The sequence below is a fragment of the Hydra vulgaris genome, chromosome 15, assembly GCF_038396675.1.
Source record: "Hydra vulgaris chromosome 15, alternate assembly HydraT2T_AEP".
Classification (NCBI taxonomy): domain Eukaryota; kingdom Metazoa; phylum Cnidaria; class Hydrozoa; order Anthoathecata; family Hydridae; genus Hydra; species Hydra vulgaris.
Window position 1 is genome coordinate 12360404 of NC_088934.1, and position 20688 is coordinate 12381091.

General features: G+C 26.8%; 1 protein-coding gene across 1 annotated transcript in view; it reads left to right on the forward strand.

Moving 5' to 3' along the window:
* The first annotated feature begins 5161 nt into the window (after positions 1-5161).
* LOC136091466 (uncharacterized) overlaps positions 5162-20688 on the forward strand; it is a 32694-nt gene continuing 17167 nt past the window's right edge. The window contains exon 1 of the mRNA XM_065819076.1: positions 5162-5204. The gene's annotated coding sequence lies outside the window, so the exon portion shown is untranslated. The remainder of the gene's footprint in view (positions 5205-20688) is intronic.

A 20688-nucleotide genomic window follows, 5' to 3' on the forward strand; every position in this document is an offset into this window, starting at 1 on the left:
TAAGCACAAGTAAATACAAACAAAATTTGAAATGGTTACTTAATGAGGTCAAATCTTTAATTAAAATTTAAAATACTTTATCGAGACTTATATAAATTCTGGTTGGAAACTTGAACAATAAATGAAACAGTCTAAGTTATTTTAAAAAGAAGCTGAAAAACAAGTTAAGTTATCAAAAACGAATTATAAAATACAATTAATAAAAAGATTTAGGAAAAATCAAAACAATTTTACTTGTACGTTAAACAACAGGAATCAGTTCATGGTTATATTAGGAGAATAAATAATTAAGACGGTGAGTCATTAACTAACGGGTTTGATATTGTGAATCAAATAAATAACCAATTTAAGTATTTTTACAGCAAGAAAACCATGAAGTACCAAATTTTCAAGCATATATCAACAATTATTACAATTAGATCCTTACAAGAGTATTGGTGTAAATAATGTACATAGATGTGTATTAAAACAATGCGCACGTGTTACTAATTTTGTAGAATCTATGGACTTGATTACATATTATTTATCGTAAAATTCGTCCGTAGATGTTAACTTTTTAAGTTTTGCCAAAGATTTTGATTCAGTACCACATTGGAGACGTTAAAAGTACCAGCTTAACGTATAAAAGGCACTATTAAAATAGATTGCACATTTTTTATATTCACGTAAACAACGAGTTCTTGTGGGCGGTTTTATATCAATTTGAGTAATGGTCTTAAGTGGTGTTCAACAAGGTTCCGTTCTCGGGCTAAATTGATTTATCATTTTCATTAACGATTTGAATTAAATCATCTCAAATAGTTAAAAATTTTATGCTGAAGATTCAAAGATAATAGCTGAAATAAATAATTTGACACAATGTTTATCATTACAAGACAATATTATTAATATTTTGAAGACTGGTTTATCAACTTAAATGTCACAAATGCAAAGTTATGCACAGTGGTAAAAAGAATTTAATGAACAATTATAGTATATATAAAGTAGATGACACACAACTAGTCTTAAAATTATGAAATGAAGAAAGAGATTTTGGAATCACAATAAGATCAGATTTAAAATGGAAAACGCAAGGGATAAACGCATTGGTCCGATAAAAAGTATATTTAGCATAATAAACGAACAAATTATAAAAAATTTTTATAAATTGTATCTACGGCCACATTTTGAATATGCAAATGTTATATGGTGTCTTTATCTAACGGGAGATATAGAAAGGTTGGAACGAATTCAGCGCAAAGTAACGAGAAACCCTTCAGAATTAAAAGATTTATCGTACAAAGAACGCCTTAAATATTTGAATTCCAAATCCAAATGTTTGAAAATGTTCATAGGTATGAGAAAATACAATGGTCAAGTTTTACGTTTCTATTTATTGATAAACCTGAGATTCATACACGTAGGCAAGGGCATAAATTTATTAATGAACTCATAACAAATTATCTATCAAGATTTAGATTCTTTACAAACAAGGCTGCTTGGTGAATTATATTAAAAACTAAAGACACCAATGCAATATCATTAAACTTATTTAAGGCTATTTTACCGTCCAACTATAGTTATTGACAGCTACATTTACAGTACTGTTGTTGCCAGCAAAGTTTACAATTAAAGGCTTAAAGGCTTGTTTGGTGTTTTGTGGTTGTCCTCCTCAAGCAACTGCTTTCGTTATGGTTATATTTATAGAAACGGGTGCAATAACCGAGTGATAGGTTCTGCAGGGATGCATTAACTTTGTGTCTTCATTGAAATATTATTATATTATTATTATAATAATATACTAATTAACTATTATTTTTAACTATACTACTATATTAGGTTTTTAACTAAACTATTGTATTACATTTTTAGCCATACTACAATATTAATTTAATATGAACTTAATTTTAAGTATACTTTGTATTAAGGTATTGTAAAGCTTGAAAAACTTTATAGATTTTAAAATATAAGAATGTCCATTTGACTTTTCGGCAATGATTAAAATCTAAAACTTTTAAGTTATAATCAGTTGATAGTTTTTTTTATTTAAAAATAATTTCAAACTTATTCTTATCCTCACACTCAACAAAATTGGATTGTTTTTACAAAATACGTTTTACAATTTTGATACCACCTATTATGTTTAACATTATTGATACCACTTTTTTTTTTTTTTAATTCATATTTAAAAATATTTAACAAATTGTATTTTTTAAATTTCATCATTTTGTGTTAAAAAATATAAATAATCAACTTATATTTTCATTTAAAATTTTATTCATTAAATTGCCATTCATTTAAATTGTCATTAGATTCATTAAATATCTAAATAAATGCTCTTCATTCATCAAGTAGGTCAATCTAATTATTACTTTTGTTTTATATTACATGCATATGTCCAAACTAATTTAGATTGTTATCATATTTGTTATATAATTGTGAATGTAAACCCCTATTTTCTTATTATTCGTGAGGTCAAGTAAACTTTTTGGTGTTTATAGCTTGGTGAGTTTTTATAAAGTTATAGAAATTGAAAACTAAGACATTAAAATACAAAATAAAATATTAAATAACATGCCTCATCTACTTAACCATCATTTCCAAACTTATCGCAATCATCATAAAGTCTTTTAACATGCATAAATTACAAGTCGAAATTTAAAGTAAAAGACTCGTCTAATGTAAATGTTTTTCAACAAACATAGTTACACTCAGAGTAACAAATCTTAAATCGACAATGAATTTAATGATTCTAGCATCCACTTAACCACTAAAAAAGAAATTTTAATGTGACCTATGGCCACATTAAAGTTATATATGTATCACAATGGGTATCATATATATACCACTATGGAAGAGTGGTATAGATATGGTCAATACGGCAGTTGTATATTGACCATATATGTATCACTCTCCTTTATAAAATGGGGTTGTTGCAGTCCATGTGTGGCTATACTATTTATAGCATTAAAGTCACACTAATAAGTATGCCATACTATATAAGCACGTGTAAGTTTTATGAGGATCACATGTGGAAAGCATAATTTATCCGTGTATTTACCACTACACTTAAAGGGGTGACATTAATGCGGTTCATGTGCGGTCAAATTAAACGACCGCTATGTTTTACTCGAGTTAAGCGTTAAAAACACATATATGAAAATTGTTACTAGTAATAACTCGTATATAAAAAATATACTAGTTATTACTAGTAACAATTTTATTCAAATTCGTAAAAGTGTTTTTACACAAATTTGAATAGAATTTCCAACATATTCGTTCTGTTTTCGTTTATTACACCACCATAATCTAATGAATTATGTAGGAAAACGGTTATGGCCTCTTTAACCTCTTTATCTAGCATTTTTAAATTAACGTTACAGCCTTCAAACAGTAAATAAAAAAATTTCATACAAAGTCCAAGTCTTAATAAACAAGCAACCAACACCAATGGCAATTTGCCTACGTTGTTATTTTTCTTCATTTTATAAAACTTTATTATTTACAAATTTAAGCGATAATTTATGTTAAATTACAACTCTCAAAATTATTTATTATAAACTTTCCTTAAACAGATTTACAAAAGTTATTTAAAACTATTAAAATTGTATATTATTAAAATTGTGTTTATTTAAACATTATTCACATTAAGCGATATAATTATAGAAACCGAATTATTTGTTCCGCGAGTCGGCGGAAACTGATTATCAGATTATATAACAATCAATCAAAATAAGATTAGAATTTCATACAGTAATAAAAACGTAGCCATATATGAGGCAAATAAGTCTTTCTTTTCGTTAAGGTTTTATCGCATAAAGTGGCATAATTATGTGGTTCAAATAGCTCAGGGCTGTAGGAACAAAAACCATATTGAGTAGGGGGGGAAGGGGGTAGTACTACCCGAAATAGTTTTAAGACCTTTTTTTTTTTAGTCGTTTTTTCAGTCAATTTCTTTAAAGTTTTTTATTTGAAAAATTATTTGGGGGGGGGGGGAGAAATGCCCCTGCTGCCCCCTCCTTCCCCTCCGTTTGCTACAGGCCTGTAACTATCCACATGTGTACTACATTGTAAATTTATATTTATATCAATCATCAGTTTATTTATAGTTTCACTTTTTTTTCTCACTTTTATATACTACACCCAGACGTGGGCCATATATATCTTTTCTTTTCGGGCATGACCTAAATTATAGGCTTTACTCATATTCTTAAAGATTCCAACTCTGAGCATGACCTTTGTGTTGCTGTTTACAATTGTTTTCTGTAAAATGACTTAGTAGCGAAAGTTATTTTAAGCTAGAATACTATTTTCAATATTCTAAAACCCTCATTTAAACGTTAATTGAATTTGCGTTTTTGAACAACGTTTTGCTTCCTAAACTACTCTTTTCTGAGATATTCTTGAGTGCCGCATAGGATCTTTTTAATTCAAAAATTTAAATACGCTTAAAGCTGTTCAGAACCAAGCTAAAAATCCATCTCTTCAAATCATGAAAGCCAAGGACGCAAGCCGACGTTGCTGAAGCAACCTTAATCAATATTGCAGGATTTATTACAGCATAAATAAAGCTAAGCGGATTGACTCACGATTTCTGATTCATTGCGCTTGTGCAAAATTAGTATTCTATGGAATTTTATAACGTTTGAGCATGAAAAAAAAAAAATCTAATTTTCTTTAGGAAAATAGGAGCCTCAAAAGAAAATTTTACAGAAGCTTAAAAATATTCTATGGGGGGACTTTTTCATTATAAACATTAAATTATCTTATTTTAGAATTTTAATGAAGGTTTTGAAAACAATACTTTTTTTAACCTGAAAACAACATTATAAAGAAAATGCAAATTAACTTTTTTAAATTCAACATCATTTTTTGTATTTAAGCAACTAAAGAGACACAATGATGTGAAATTAAAAATTGTTTAAAAATATATGCATTAGATTTTTATGTTTTAAATAAAAAAATTTGATTATTGTTTTTTAAATTTGATTTAGAAGGTCCACAGTTTTGGGCATATGCTCACCCTCTATGTAATGGAACAAGACAATCTCCGATAAACATAATTATGAAAGAGACAATATATAATGAAACACTTACTCCAATAGTTCCACTAAACTATTCAACAGTCTTCAATAATACAAAATATTATTTAGTTAATAATGGTCACACCGTCAACCTAAAAATCGAAATGGATACCAGGGTACCAGTTGGTCTTATATGGAAAGGTATGTTTTATATATATATATATATATATATATATATATATATATATATATATATATATATATATATGTATTTTAATGTAAAATTCAATAAATACGCCTGCATATATATATATATATATATATATATATATATATATATATATAAATACGCCAGCGCATATATATATATATATATATATATATATATATATATATATATATATATATATATATATATATATGTATTTTAATGTAAAATTTAATAAATACGCCTGCATATATATATATATATATATATATATATATATATATATATATATATATATATATATATATATATATATATATATATATATATACAGTGGGTGCTCATATTATTAGAAACACTGTCTTTTTTTGAAAATTATGTGTTAAAGGTTATTTATTATAGAAATAAAAAGGTTGCAGACTATTTTTTTGTAACTTTTGAGTGTTGCGGTCTATATTTATTACAAAAAACATACTTATTTTTTTTTTTTTTTAAATAATTCCACTATTGTACAAGCAAAAGATTACATATTGGTGATTTATTTTAGTATTTTGTTATCCCTTCCTTGGCACTTATTACCGCTTCTACACGTCTTGGCATACTTTCTATGCATTTTATTGCATTATTTTGAATATCTATGTTATTGTGCCAGACTTTGATCATCTTTTCAATTAATTGTATTTTGTTGGTGATCATTTCAGAAGCAATTTCCCTTTTCATGATCTCCCACAGATTTTCAATAGGGTTTAAATCTGGTGAGTTTCCAGGCCATGGTAGCACTGAAATTGTCTTTGCTTTTAGGTACTCTGTAACCTTCTTTGCTTTATGGCATGGGGCAGAATTATGCATAAATGTAAATTTTTGGTTCTTTGGGAACCATTCCTTCAACTGTGGTACCAATCTTGTGTCAAGAACTTTTATGTATTGGTCCTGGCGCATAGTTCCCTCAACGATATATAAGCGCCCTGTTCCATGTCCACTAATGACAGACCATACCATTATACTTAGAGGATGCTTTACACGTTCTAAGATGCAGTCTTTGTGGAATTTTTCTCCAGCTCGTCTACGCACAAACTGTGATTTGTTCATCAATATCTGGATTGTCGATTCATCCGAGAAACATACCTAAACAACATCAAATAAACTTATAAGTCAAAGTTTTAATGTAGGCAAACCTCTAAATAGAATGTGTACAATTATAAATGAAGTACTTACATTTTTCCAGTCATCGACGGTCAAATGCCGATGACTTTTAGCCAAAGCAAGACGTTTTTGTTGCATTGCTAGAGTGAGCTTAGGCTTTTTAGCAGGTCGACAGCATCTAAATCCTTGTTCTTTGAGTCGGCGACGAACTGTCATTGGAGATACTGGTATTCCAGCATCTTGTATTAAAGTGGTTAGTATTCACCTAGGCTTATTCCTATTTTCTAGGCAAATATCTCGTATTTTTCTATCGTCTCTTGGCGTTGTTAGCCGTTTTCTACCACAATGTCCTGTTCGTTGAGGAGTATAATCAGCATTTTTGTCCAGATTTTTTTTTATTCGGTTGACTGTTGCCACCGAAACCTTTGTCATTGATGCTATACACCTTTGAGAATAAGAAGTATTCTTCAATAATGCTCCAACTTCTCTTTTTTTTGAGGGTGAAACATCTTTTGCCTTTCCCATATTGAACAAAACACGTGATTCTAGTAAACCGTTATAGAAGTCAAACTATATGTAAAAATATTGATTTAATCATGTTTAACTGTAAAAAATAGACACATAAATAGAACCCAATAACAAAACAATAAAAAAATCTTTGAAAACTTTAAAAAGAGAGCAATACACAAACAGCACTTCACGCGACAACAACACAGGTATAACTGCCAAAATTGTCAAAATTCGGAAAAACCCTATAACTTCATAATGAGATGAAATGCAATGTTGCCAAACTCCCAGATTAAAGTAAAAGGTACATACATACTATTTGTAAAATAAAAAAAATTATTTTGTTAAAATGTTTTGTTAATTTTGAACTTTATTCACAAAGTTTTTAAAATTTGGTCGTTTTTCTAATAATATGAGCACCCACTGTATATATATATATATATATATATATATATATATATATATATATATATATATATATATATATATATATATATATATATATATATACATATATATATACATATATATATATATGTCTATATATATATATATATATATATATATATATATATATATATATATATATATACATATATATATATATATATATATATATATATATATATATATATATATATATATATATATATATATATATCTTATAACATTTTAATATCAAATTTAATGCTGCTGCCGTTACTCGTTTGTGCGTGTTTGAACAGAACGGAAGGCATATTTTGAAACCCTATACAGGCTCAGAATAGGCAGAAAAATGAGCAATCTGATTCGCTGATTTTGAAATAGAGGCAAGTGCGATTTTGTAGAAAAATTTAATGAAAATCAAAACAAACAGATTTTTGAATTTATCAATACAAGTTATGTGTTACTATCAATACAGGAAATTCATTTTATTTTAATACTCTTCAGAGTATTTAAAATGTATCAAAATCTATTTGTACAAGAGAATTTTCACTCGTAAAAATTTCAATAAAGTTTATCTTGGTGATGAAGATTTTATCTATTGTTAATTTTAAGAAACGAAAAAAAAAAAAAATGTGTTGAAGTAAATTTGAAAAAATCTACAAATGTGTTTCTCTTAAAATATGCTCTTGGCCTTAAAGCATTCTCAAATACATAGTTTATATAAGTATGTTGTACGAGACTAATAGTGAAGCACTTTTGCATACAAAGTTTATATGCAGTTTTACTGGTGAAGAATTTTATTTATAAACTGATTTACATGTTTATTATAAAGATTTGAAAATTAGAGTTTTTAAAAAAAGAAAATTTGTACTAGTTGCAAAACTAGCTTACATGTTCCATGTCAATATATGAGCTCTGAGGAGATTTTGTTTTTATGCTTTGTTTCAACCATAGTTTGGAGGAGGCTGATATATTTTTTTATTACGTAACTTTAATAAAACATCGTGTTAAACCATTAAAAACTTTTTTAAAATTTATAAAAATTTGGGCAGGCTGCATTAATTTATAAAATATTTGAAAATTTAACAAAAGAAGTGATATTTATGTTTGTCTACAGAGCAGTAATTTTTGTACAGTTACATATAAACACTGACATTAAAAACAAGAAAAAGTATTGAAGTCAAATAAGTTAACCAAATAAAAGTGGATTATGGCATAAATAAAAGTGGATTATAGCAAATGATTGTGGCGTTTTTTGTATTGCAGTAACTGAAAAAAAAAAAACTAAACTAAGTGGTTAAAATCAATCGTTTTAATGAAAAAAGAGTAATAAAAAAAAGAAAAGAAAATTATCAAAAAAAGAACAAAATAAGTTGTCATGCTATGAATATTTTTTCTATTATAAAATGTGTTTTGTATGTATAAACTCTTGAAAGATTTCACTTGAATTTGCATGTGTGCAATTTTGCAAGATTTCTAAATGTGTTTCTTATCAAATATAATGTCCGTGTTCTATAAAGCATGCTCGATACAAAGTTTATATGAAATTGCACCAGACTACTAGTAAAGTACTTAAAATATGCAAAGTATAAATTTTAGGCTGAGGTAGAGGTTGCTCTAAACTCGTTACTGCATCTTTATACCAACTTGTTAAATATAAACAGTTTAACATTTAATGTTTTGGAAAAAGAAAATTTTTACAGATGTTTTGCCAAACTAGCTTACATGCTCCATATAAATCTACAAACCCTGAAGAAGTTACTGTTCAACCTAAATTTTGAGAAGGCTGATAAGGCATACATCAATATTTTTCTTTATATATTATATAGGATGAAAATTGGATATTCATCTAATGGAAATAATTTGAATAATAAATCGGATAATAATCTATTGGAAAATTTAACAAAAAAAGTGATTTTTTTTTTTCACTGAACATTAAAACTTTACTGAGTATTAAATTCAAAAAATTTAACCAAATAAAGGCGAATTATGGCAATTTTTGTAATAAAAATAACTTCATCAAAATTAGCTTTTACATTTGAAGAAGCAAGTTTTCAAAAAAATTGTTAATATTACATCAAAATAAAACATAACACATCTCTGTTTTTATATTAATAAACAAGAGATATTTACTGAAATTTGAAAAAAGAACACTTGTTTTTATTGGTTATATTAAAAATTATGTAATAAAACTATAAATAAAATTTGTAAATATGGAGTACATTTAATTTAAGATTTTTTTTCTAGTTTTTTTAGAGCAGACATTTTCTTTTTCTTCTGGAGTATATAATGTAAAATAAATTATTAGCATTATAAATATATAAAATTTATCAAAGTTTGCTGCTTTATTTAATATTATTTACCATCAGTTGCTATTAAAGGATACACATTTTATATTAATTATAGAATACAATAACGAGTATTTTGTTCAGGTTAAAAGCTATACATCAACAAACATGTATTGAGTTTTGAAATTGAAATAAACAACAACATGAACTTGCATGTTTGCAATTTTTCTTGTTTCTACCTTTTTACACTTAGTTTTTCATAAAGGTGTGGTAAGTTGAGAGTTATTGCTTTTGGTAATCAGTTTCCTATATCAAAACACACTTGTGGACATCAGGTTATAGATTTTTTCTAATAGCTTACAATGCTTTGTGATCTTTTATTAGTATACATTACCAAAGGATATCTAAATTTGCTCTTGCTTACAATTGCTTTTAATTTAAGAGTGTTGCAAATCATCTGGGCTAGCTATAACAACCAATAAGCAATATTCTCAAATTTTTTTAGTGTTGTATATATTTTATATATGGGAGTAATAAGTGTAAAGTTCTAAAAAGAAATTAGGCTATTGTTTCAAAATACTTTTCTTGCTAAATGATTGGATAAATGGGAACTTAATTTGAAAAAAATTATACCAAGTTAATTATAGTCTATTGATATTAGTAGATAAATTTTAAAACTGTTTTAAGAAATCTATTGTATGAAAATCAGAGCATAGTCAAGTTTCACTATCTGGTTTATAGTTTGTTACAATGGTTGTCTTTTTTATATCTTAGAATTATAAGAACAATTAGAAAAACAAACTAATTTTTTGAAATCTTTATTTTTAAGAAAAAAATTCTGAAAATCACGGATGTTTTGAGTTGTGAGGGTTTGTATAAGTATTTGTACTATATTGCACAAAATTGGATTCACTTATATTATTCAATACTTTTTTGACATTTGTTTTGATTTAAACATACGCGCAAAAGCCTCTCTTTCAAAATCAGCGAATCAGATTGCGCATAACTCTGCCTATTCTGAGTCTGTATAGGGTTTCAAAATATGCGAACGGAAGGCAGCCATTACACCGAGAAACAGTCTCAGCACTTGTTTATAAGAAAATGTGAACTAGTTTGTGTTACTTCAAATTATGTAATGTTAAAACATATATCAAGTTGTACAGTTTTACTTTTACTTTAAAATTACATTGCTGCAACATCTACATATTTTTAATTAATAGCATTTATTCGCCATTTTATAAAGTCTTTTCTTCGTTAAATAATGTTTTAACGAACAAATGACTAACGAAAAACATTTATTAAACAATACGCCTTCGTACCGAAGCTGTGCCGTGGTTCTTATCCCTGCACCTCCACTTTTTTTTTTTTTTTTTTTTATCTTTTTAGATTTTTTAAAATGCAAAATAAAACATTTTTAAAGTTCTATAGAAATTGTTTTTTACATAAAGTTTTATTTTTATTTAAAAAATGCATTGCGGCAAAAGCTCCTTATTTTTGATTTATTGCATTTATTTGCCGTTTTATAAAGTTAATCGGTCTTATGTTTATTAAATGGTGTTAAAAATAGGCAGATTAGTTTTTCTTTATGGCCAAAGTGGGTTAGCTTGCTGCTCTTTCAAAGCTCTTGGCGAGGGTTCAAATCCTGTTGCTTACACAATAATATTATTTAATTTAATCTTTTTCAATTTTCTTAAATTCAAAACAAAACATTTATAAAGTTCTATTGATGTTATAAATATAAAGAAATATAACATATATAAAGATATTATATACTATAATATGCATCAAAACAGCGGTAAAAAATTTTTCACGCATAGTCACGATAGAGATACCTGAATTATTAATGTGCTTAGGCAATTAATTCATTTTTCGCGTTTAACGAACATTAAAGAGATAACTTTTTATCTTATAGGAAAAAAAGATTTCATATTCAAACTTTTGTTTTCAAAAAAATTTATTAATGGGGCGATGATCCTAATAAACTGCGGATGGTCTGGAAATTATTATTATTAAAATGTATCTAACTATAAAGAAAAATTTATAAAATTACTTATCATAAAATGTAAATATATGGCTGCGGCAAGAAGAAAACAAATTCAGTCTTATCGCCAAGCCCCTTTAAAATATAAATATAAATAAAAAATTAAGTTACTTTGATAAGTTACACTTTTTCATTACATCGCGATGTAATATATGCAAAAAATTAAATATACAAAAATAAAAAGACTTTTATTATTATTATTATTATTATTATTATCATTATTGTTATTATTGTTATTATTATTGTTAACATTTATTCATTAAGATTTCGTATTTCAGATAACAAAAAAAAGATAAAACATGAACAACAACAAAAAGAAAGTTTGGAGCTAGTACTATGAACAATATTTATATATTATTATGTATACTTTATATATATAATAAATTTCTTTAGAAACTCTATTATACAAATTACAAAATTATAGTATAAAAGTTGAATATTAAATACATGAAGTATATTTATAAGTAATAAATAATCAAAAAAATACATTTTTCAAAATATAAAATACAAATTTTAGAAATGTGTAAATAAGTGGGTACCTATATATTTCTTGGATATTCAGTTTTTAAAAATTGAACATAGTATGCAAGAAACATATAGGTACCCACTTATTTACACATTTCTAAACACAATTTTATTGTTGTTCATATTTCAGATTTATATTTTCTTTTCGATTATACGTATGTGCTTCTTTCACCAAAAAACTAAGCTAAACTTCAATAGAAAAAAACTATTAAAAGCTTAAGGGGGAAGTACCCCGAAAATGTTAAATGTTCAAACAGTAAAATTGATTTTAAACAATATATAATGTCAAAATTTTATATTTTAGAATGAAAATTTTTGAAAATTGTGCTTTGTTGCCATGGTACCCAAAAAAATATTGAAAAAATAACCAAAAAACAGTTAATGCCCCGGCTAACTTATCCGAAGAACTACATATATTTAAGCTGTTATACTGCAATTCCCTTTAACTAATATTTTGAACTGTGATCTGAACCTAAAATTTTATGAAAAATATGACAGTTAGTTCTTCAGGGGGCAAATCAATTGTCGTTTAATGAATTTTTTGGTCAAAATTAAGCAACTAAAATAGGCGTAGAAAGCATTCTGTCAAGTAATTTATGAAAGTGGAGGTTCAAATCACAGAAAGCATAAAATAGGACAATTACTGAAAATTTCATCATGAAACACCAAGCGGTTCCAAAGTTATCACAGCCGGGGCATTTAAAAACCTTGTTTTGAGAAAAACGCAAAAACAGAAAAAAAAATTTCAAATTTCACAAAAAATATAAAATAGAACTAAGTTATGTTTAAAATAAAGTTTCAGAATGACCCAGGGGCACACCGACTTCCTTCAAAGTTTTCATATTTGTCCTTTGATGCTTTTGACAGCCCTCGTGGAAACTTTCGCTGCTTCATGGATGATTCTAGATTTTTTTATCCAGCTAAATAAATACGTTTTCGATTTTGATTATCGCACAAACTTGATGTTTATTTTCCAAGTGTCATGTTCAACTGTTTATAAATTAAAAGAGAACTTTTTCTCCCAATATTAAAGTTTGCTACAGCATCGTATGTTCCAAATTTTAACTGTGTTAGGCTGACATACTTTGTTTTTAGGATTCGATCCCAAATCACCAAATCATTGTATTTAGACTTTCGTTTTGATTTTGTGCCTGCCCATGCAAACATTTACGTAATAAAGACTCCTCAATTAAATCTGCAAATATTGGTTTTAAATGTTTTATAATTGATAGTGGAAGCCCTGCACCTGGTTTGTACGTTGATTTGCCAGTTGCTTTATCTTTCTGATATCTGCACCAACTGTTTTCACAAATTGGACAGTGAGTGTGTCAGTTATTTTCCTTTGATGAGGCAACATGAAAGTGTAGCATGAATGGATTTCTTCATGCCTTGTAGATTGTTTTTATTACTTCTTACCGCAATCCCATAATAATTCTGAAGCTTATCAATAAGACTGTTTGTTAACTTTCCACGGTCACAGAGGTTTTTCATGTTTTTTTTTAATGTTCTTAGACATGTCCCAAGTCGTTTCTAAATATACCCAACACATTCTAACTTTTCAACTTCAACACCAGGATAAGTAAATTTCACAGCTGGATAACTTTTACCGTCACCATTTCAATAAAATTTAATATACTGCAATCCGTATTCGTTGACAGATCTACTAAATATGCGTTTGGCACCCGTCACTTCCATACTTACTGCTGAACCAATACAATTTACGTTACAACTATGAGATTTGAACCAATTTTTGTAGCTCTCAGAATTCTTAGATTTTAAATCTTTGCGTAGTTGACATTGCTTACAAAGTCTACTCATTGGCTCAACATCTAACACTTTTCCATTATCCATTGACAATTTTGTCACGACTCCGTTCAGTGAACTGTATCCTCTACATTGCCAAGTTCCATCAGTTGAAACTCCAGTATCAACAATGTTGTTGCTATTACCTTTTATTTCTTTTGCAGCCTGAAGCATTGTTTCTTTAGCAACTGTAGTAACAAAATCAGTAATAACCTTTACAGAACCATTGTAATTTTTCTACTCATCAGAATTGGGAGGTTCATTAATGCAGAAAACTTTTCAAGTTCTGAATACCCTTGCCCAATTGATCTCGTGCTATATACAATACAAAGATTAATATCATGAGTGCGGTTACTAACTTTAGATGTATAGAAATCTTTTCTATATCCACAAACACAGCAGCAACATATTAAATTCGAAGCATATCCTTTTTTTTTCACAAAGTTTTCTTTCAATACCAAGCTATTATCATATATACTGTGGACAACATATAGATTCAAATATAGTGTTTAAAATTTCAATATCAATTATTTTATAAACATTTATTTTTTAATCAATTTTATTTGAAATACCATTTTTAATATATTCAGTCTTGTTGGCTGATCTTGAAGAACTAGTATCAATGTCTAAATATTTTTTTGAGTTTGTCATTGATGTTGGTGATGATAAAGTGTGTTGGTTACCACAAAAAACTCTTTTCTTTCCAGTAACTCTAGTTCTTTGCTTGACTCTATTTTTTCTTCCCATAATTAAGACTAATTTTTTTTTAAATTTGATAAAATATGTTCTTATTACACTTAACAACTCATAACAAAGTAAATATTTGCATTTTAGGAATGTTTAAAAACTGAAATAATTAGAGGCAATCGAGTCAAATTTAATTTAAGCAGAGTAGATAATTAAAGTAAAAACAAAGTAGATAAAGCCTTTATTATTTATCACTTTATGTGATTTATCACTTTATGTGATAGATTTATCACTTTATTATGTGATAGATTTATCACTTTATTATGTGATAGATTTATCACTTTATTATGTGATAGATTTATCACTTTATTATGTGATAGATTTATCACTTTATTATGTGATAGATTTATCACTTTATTATGTGATAGATTTATCACTTTATGCAGATTTATCACTTTATGTGAGCCTCTGAAATAAGCAGATAAGCAGAAGCTTTTTCGTTGCTATGTGCGTTGCTATGGTTAAACTTGATGAGTATGGTTCAAAAAATTGGAATTACTCCACTTTTCTGACATTATTTACAAAATCACTTTATTTCATTGTGTTCTACATTAATTTTTGTTTCCAAAACAAACAAAAAAATTTTTTTTAATTTTTACTTAATTTATGGGGTACTTCCCCCTTAATAGAAACAAAATAAAGAAAAAAAATTTAAAGTCCGTACGCCTATTTTTATAGAAGTTTACTATTTTACAATAATAAGTTACAAAGTATTAAACATTATTCGTTAACTCATAAAAAACTTAACAGATTTTTATTTATTACCACTTACTAAAAATTATTAAAATAAAATGACTATATAAAGAAAAAGTATAGAATTGTTTAGTGTGTAATAGACTTACACACTAAACAATTCTATACTTAATTTATATACCTATGATCAGTGTTAAACGGGTCTGGTAAGTTTACTATTCCACATGTTTTTTAATCTAATTCCAAATATTTTTCTAATATTTTTAAAGATTGTAGTTAACCGACACATTTCATTTGGGTATTCTAAATATTATTTAGTATACCCGCTTCGGGTACTAATATCCGAACCGCTGAAATTCTTTAACACACTCCGACTTCCGGAGTGTGTTAAATTTTCTAAAGTTATTTATGTTATTAATTAATTTTTTATGCATAACTTTAAAAAGTAAACAATATGTATGGTTTTGTAACTGCTCACTAAAAAATATTGAAATAAAATAAATAAATAAAGGAATAAGTATGGAAATGCTTGGTATAAAGTTGACTTATCAAGACCCGTATTTTATGGGTCCGCAGAGCTAGTATTTATAAATGTGTGTGAGAGAGTGTGTGAAAAAAAACAATTCAAGTTTATTCTTTTCCCGGGTCTTGTTAAATCTATTCTATATCAATTATTTTTATACTTATTCTTTATTTCAATATTTTTTAGTAAACAGTAGAGAAACTATACATATTGTTTACCGTTAAAAACTTAACACAAGTTTGATTGCAAAATAGATTAAAAATTAACTTATTTTAATGAAATCTTTAAAAAATGTTTAAGTAAGCTTTTCTTACCGTTTCAAGTTTATGTTGTTTATTTTAATAACATTATAATTTATAAGTATTGTACAATATAATTTTTCTGTTTCCTTAATATGGTGCACTGTGTTATTAATTCAATTTTTATGTTACATTTTTAGGGAAACAATACTACTATCATGAATTACACTTTCATTGGGGTGAAAATGACCAACATGGATCAGAACATTATTTTAACAATCAGTCGTATGCACTTGAGGTAAAAATGTTCCAATAAATAAAAAATATTATCTGATATGTTTAAAATATCTTTGTACAATGTGCGTAAATTTGTACCCGAAAATAAAACTTGATCTGGGGCCGTATTCTCATCTCTCCGTTAAGCTTAACGGTGCTTTTGTCTGAAATTTCATTACAATATTTCTAAGTAAAGAAATGACGAAAATTTATATAAATTCGTTAAAATAAAACTTATACCAAAATAAAACATTTATGTTTAAAAAATTATAATTTTAAATAAATTTTTTATTAATGTAATTTAAAAGAAATTTTTGACTAACGCTTCGTTAAGCTTAACGGAGAGATGAGAATACGGCCCATGGCCAACATATATCTTTTAATGATAACCACACTCAATTTATCAAATGACAAAATGTAGGTCTTGTGTGTCTATTATATTTTTGCCTGTTATAATACTTAAATCACTTAAGTATTATAAATACCAAAGCCTACGCCACAGCTAAATCATCTATAAACCACGTCTTTGCTAACCCATAAATCAAGTGTGATTATCAAATGTGATGCGCATTATGTTTTCTTTTTGGTCAGTAACAATATTGTAGTACATATATACAGATATATATATATATATATATATATATATATATATATATATCTATATATATATATATATATATATATATATATATATATATATCTATATATATATATATATATATGTATGTATATATATATATATATATATACATATATATATATATATATATATATATATATATATATATATATATATATATATATATATATATATATATATATATATATATATATATATATATATATATATATTAGGGTGGTTCTTAAAAATAAAAATTTTGAAATCATCTCATGGCACCTTTCCAGTCTGTGCTAATTATGAGGAAAATAATTTATGCAAAAAGTCATTGCATTTGAACGATATTTAGGGGTGGCCCTTTCAGTTTGAAATTAAGGTAAAGTTGTCCAATTTGTCAAATAGCGATATTCGGCCTGTTTATGTGTAAGATTTACTATATCAGCTAACTTAAATTTTTTAAAGTTTTATGGTATCTCTGAGGCTTCTTAGTTATTAATAAAAATTAATCTTATTTCAGTTCTTTGAATCTGCGAAAAATTAACTCAAAAAGAACAATTTTGTGGAGGTAATTTCTATTCATTTAAAAAGTTTCTTCTTTGAACTCCTAAAAATGATATTTATTATATAGTAAATGATTATACTATTTTTCTATTCAATGAATTTTTAGCTCTGTTGTATGTAATATGTACTAATACTTTGAACTCTGTAATTGTAAGTACTAAGCAAGCAGTAAGGACTTTTAATTTTTTTAGGATACATAATGGAAACTTGAGGTAAATAAAATGTCTACCTGATTGGTCATATGAATCTGAAATTCTTGGAGAAAAGTTGCCATCAAATCGCTAAGCTTTGCCCACTTTATGCATCTTCACATTGTGGCAAAAAACACTATTTGCGACTCAAGTTGAAAGGTTTTCGAAGTTGTGTCAGCATTTTGGAGCAAAGCTGAAATACCTATTTAAGCAGCCAAAAATTGTATAAAAAATTAGAAGTAATGTTTATTTAACGGGAAGGTCTTCTGAAACATAAAAATCAAAAGACAGAAGGACATAAGATGAAAGAGGATGAATTTATCGACTTTCTTAGGGATCTTTTTGATATTGTACATTCCGATGCACTCACTATGATTTCAAATGTCTGAAATAGAACATTTCTCTTCTCTTAGAGACAAAAATGTCAACCAGATTTAATTGGCGCCTCTGATAAAGTAGAAACACATAGAAGAAAACCTGCTCAGGAAAAAAAGGAGAAGGAATTAAAGCGTCACAAAATATAACAAGAAAAGCTGGAAGTATGTTAAAGCAAGGTTGTTCGAGAATTTATTTCATCAACTTCATTCAGGGCATCAAAAAAAAATTAACAACAATGAAAAATAAGACAATAGTAGAATTCGACAATAGAAAAGCAAATTTATAACGTTTACATGAGCTAGATAATGTCTCTTGGACTTACATCTGTATAGGATAGAACTAAGATCTCATTCCGAAACTCAGCAATGTGAACACACTAAAATTTATTCGGAACTCAATACAAAGATCATGAGTGAGTCATCGAACAACAAAATTCTAAGATCTTAGACCAGAATTTTAACAACTGTGCTTTTAACAGTACACTGGAACGGCAAAGTCATGGAAGATTTGACATCTCATGAACACGTGGATTTTCTTCAAGTCTTGATTTCGAGTGTTGGTTGTGTGGCTATCATTTAAAGACACAAGAGGCCCACATTAAAATTTCTATTCAAGTTGTGAGTTGTGTTTTTTACCGATCAAATTAAAATATATACTTCTATTTAAGTTGGTTTTTAATCTACAAACTTATAAAGAAATATATTAATAATAATGGGTATTAATTATATACTTATAACAAATGTTTTCAATTATTCTTTTTTTTAATTTCTCTTTTTGCATGTTGCATTTCATATGCTATTTTTTGGAGCACTTTGACTATATAAATTTGTATTACAGTATATATATATATCTATATATATACCTTATATACTATCTTATATTATTAAACTCTAGTTCATTTTTTAATTCTTTTTTTTTTTTTTTTTCTAAAATGCCAAACATGCAATCACAACTTAACTTTTTTGTTACGTAATCTTGTCGTAAAATTGTTACGTAATAATTGTTACATAATTAGGATAAATGCAAAGCATGTTTTGAAAGTTAATTAAGTTAGTTCGTGATGTTAGAATATTAGGGTTCGATCTCCTTTTTGTAATGTCAGAAGAATTTAACTTTCTGTTTTAAGTTATTTAAATGTTTTATAGTTGTTATTGTTTATAATAATAAAATATATTTGATTAGTCTTATTTTATTATTTATAAAATTATTAAAACTGTTATTTATAAATTAATTGTTAATTCCAATATTATTAAATAAAGTTGAAGATTAAAAAAAAAGAAAAAAAGAAACAATTTTAAAAGTTATATAAAAAATAATTATTATTAATACGTCAAATTAGCATAATTATGAAGATAACAGTAAAATTAATAAAAACCGAAAGTTAAATTTCCTAAACATGAAAATAGGATATCGAATCTTATACAGGGTATGCAATTAACTTCTGACCCCCCCCCCCCCATCTTTAGTGTCCTGTTATTAACTCAGTTGTTAGTTAATATTTTTTATTCATTTTTTACAATATTTTCAGAATAATGTTACTGATCATAGTGAATTATTCCACCATTTTTACCAGAACATTGCAAAATTCTAGCGCGAAAAATTTCAATAAGTGAATAGCACTTTTCCGGAGTGAAGAAAGCGATGCGATGAATTGTCGGCGGTTTTGGGGTCTGAAAATGCTGCTCTGAAGTCTTGTCCATACGAACTCAATGCAATTAAGAGCTCACTGGCAAATCAGTCCGAAATTGTTGAAACCCCTATTGATGGCACCCATTGTTGCTTTTGCTGAATTGCAATACGTCTTTGGGTTGGACCTATTTCTTCCACAAGAACAGCTACTTTAGCTATTTACGTTTATTGTATCACTGTATAATTAAAAACAACTGAAATTATATAATCTCAGTTGTAAAGACAGTCTACAAATATGTGTGTCTCTAAAAATGACATATAATTTGAGTTTTGACAAATAAAATTAACTGTATGTTTTTTATTTTATATTGAAAAAAATATCTTTACTAAGCTGAAAAGATTAGTTAAAACTATATAAAAAATTTTTTTAACGTTTTTAATCTAAAGTAAAAAATAAGCAGCTGGAAGTTAAATTTACGAAGAAAGCTTTTCAATGAAGCGAAGGAATTGCGAGCGAAAGGTAAGTTTGCTAAAGTAACTTACAATAAATTAATTACGCGTGACCTATAATTATAAAGGAATTCTTTTAACATTCTATAATCAAATTTAAAAACAAAAATGGATGACTACGAATCTTTTACTTTTAATTTTCATGATAAATACTTAAAATCAGATCTTAACTCAGATCCAGATGTCAACTTTTTTAATGATGTGAACACACGTTGTTCTTATCTTTATCCCAATAATTTAAAAGAATTTCTTAATAAAAACGGCACTGAAAATCAAAAAATCAGAATCCTTCACATTAATATTAGAAGTCTAAATGAAAAATTTGAAAAGTTTTGAAATTTTTTAGATTTCCTCGAATGAGTTTAAAAGTAATTCTAT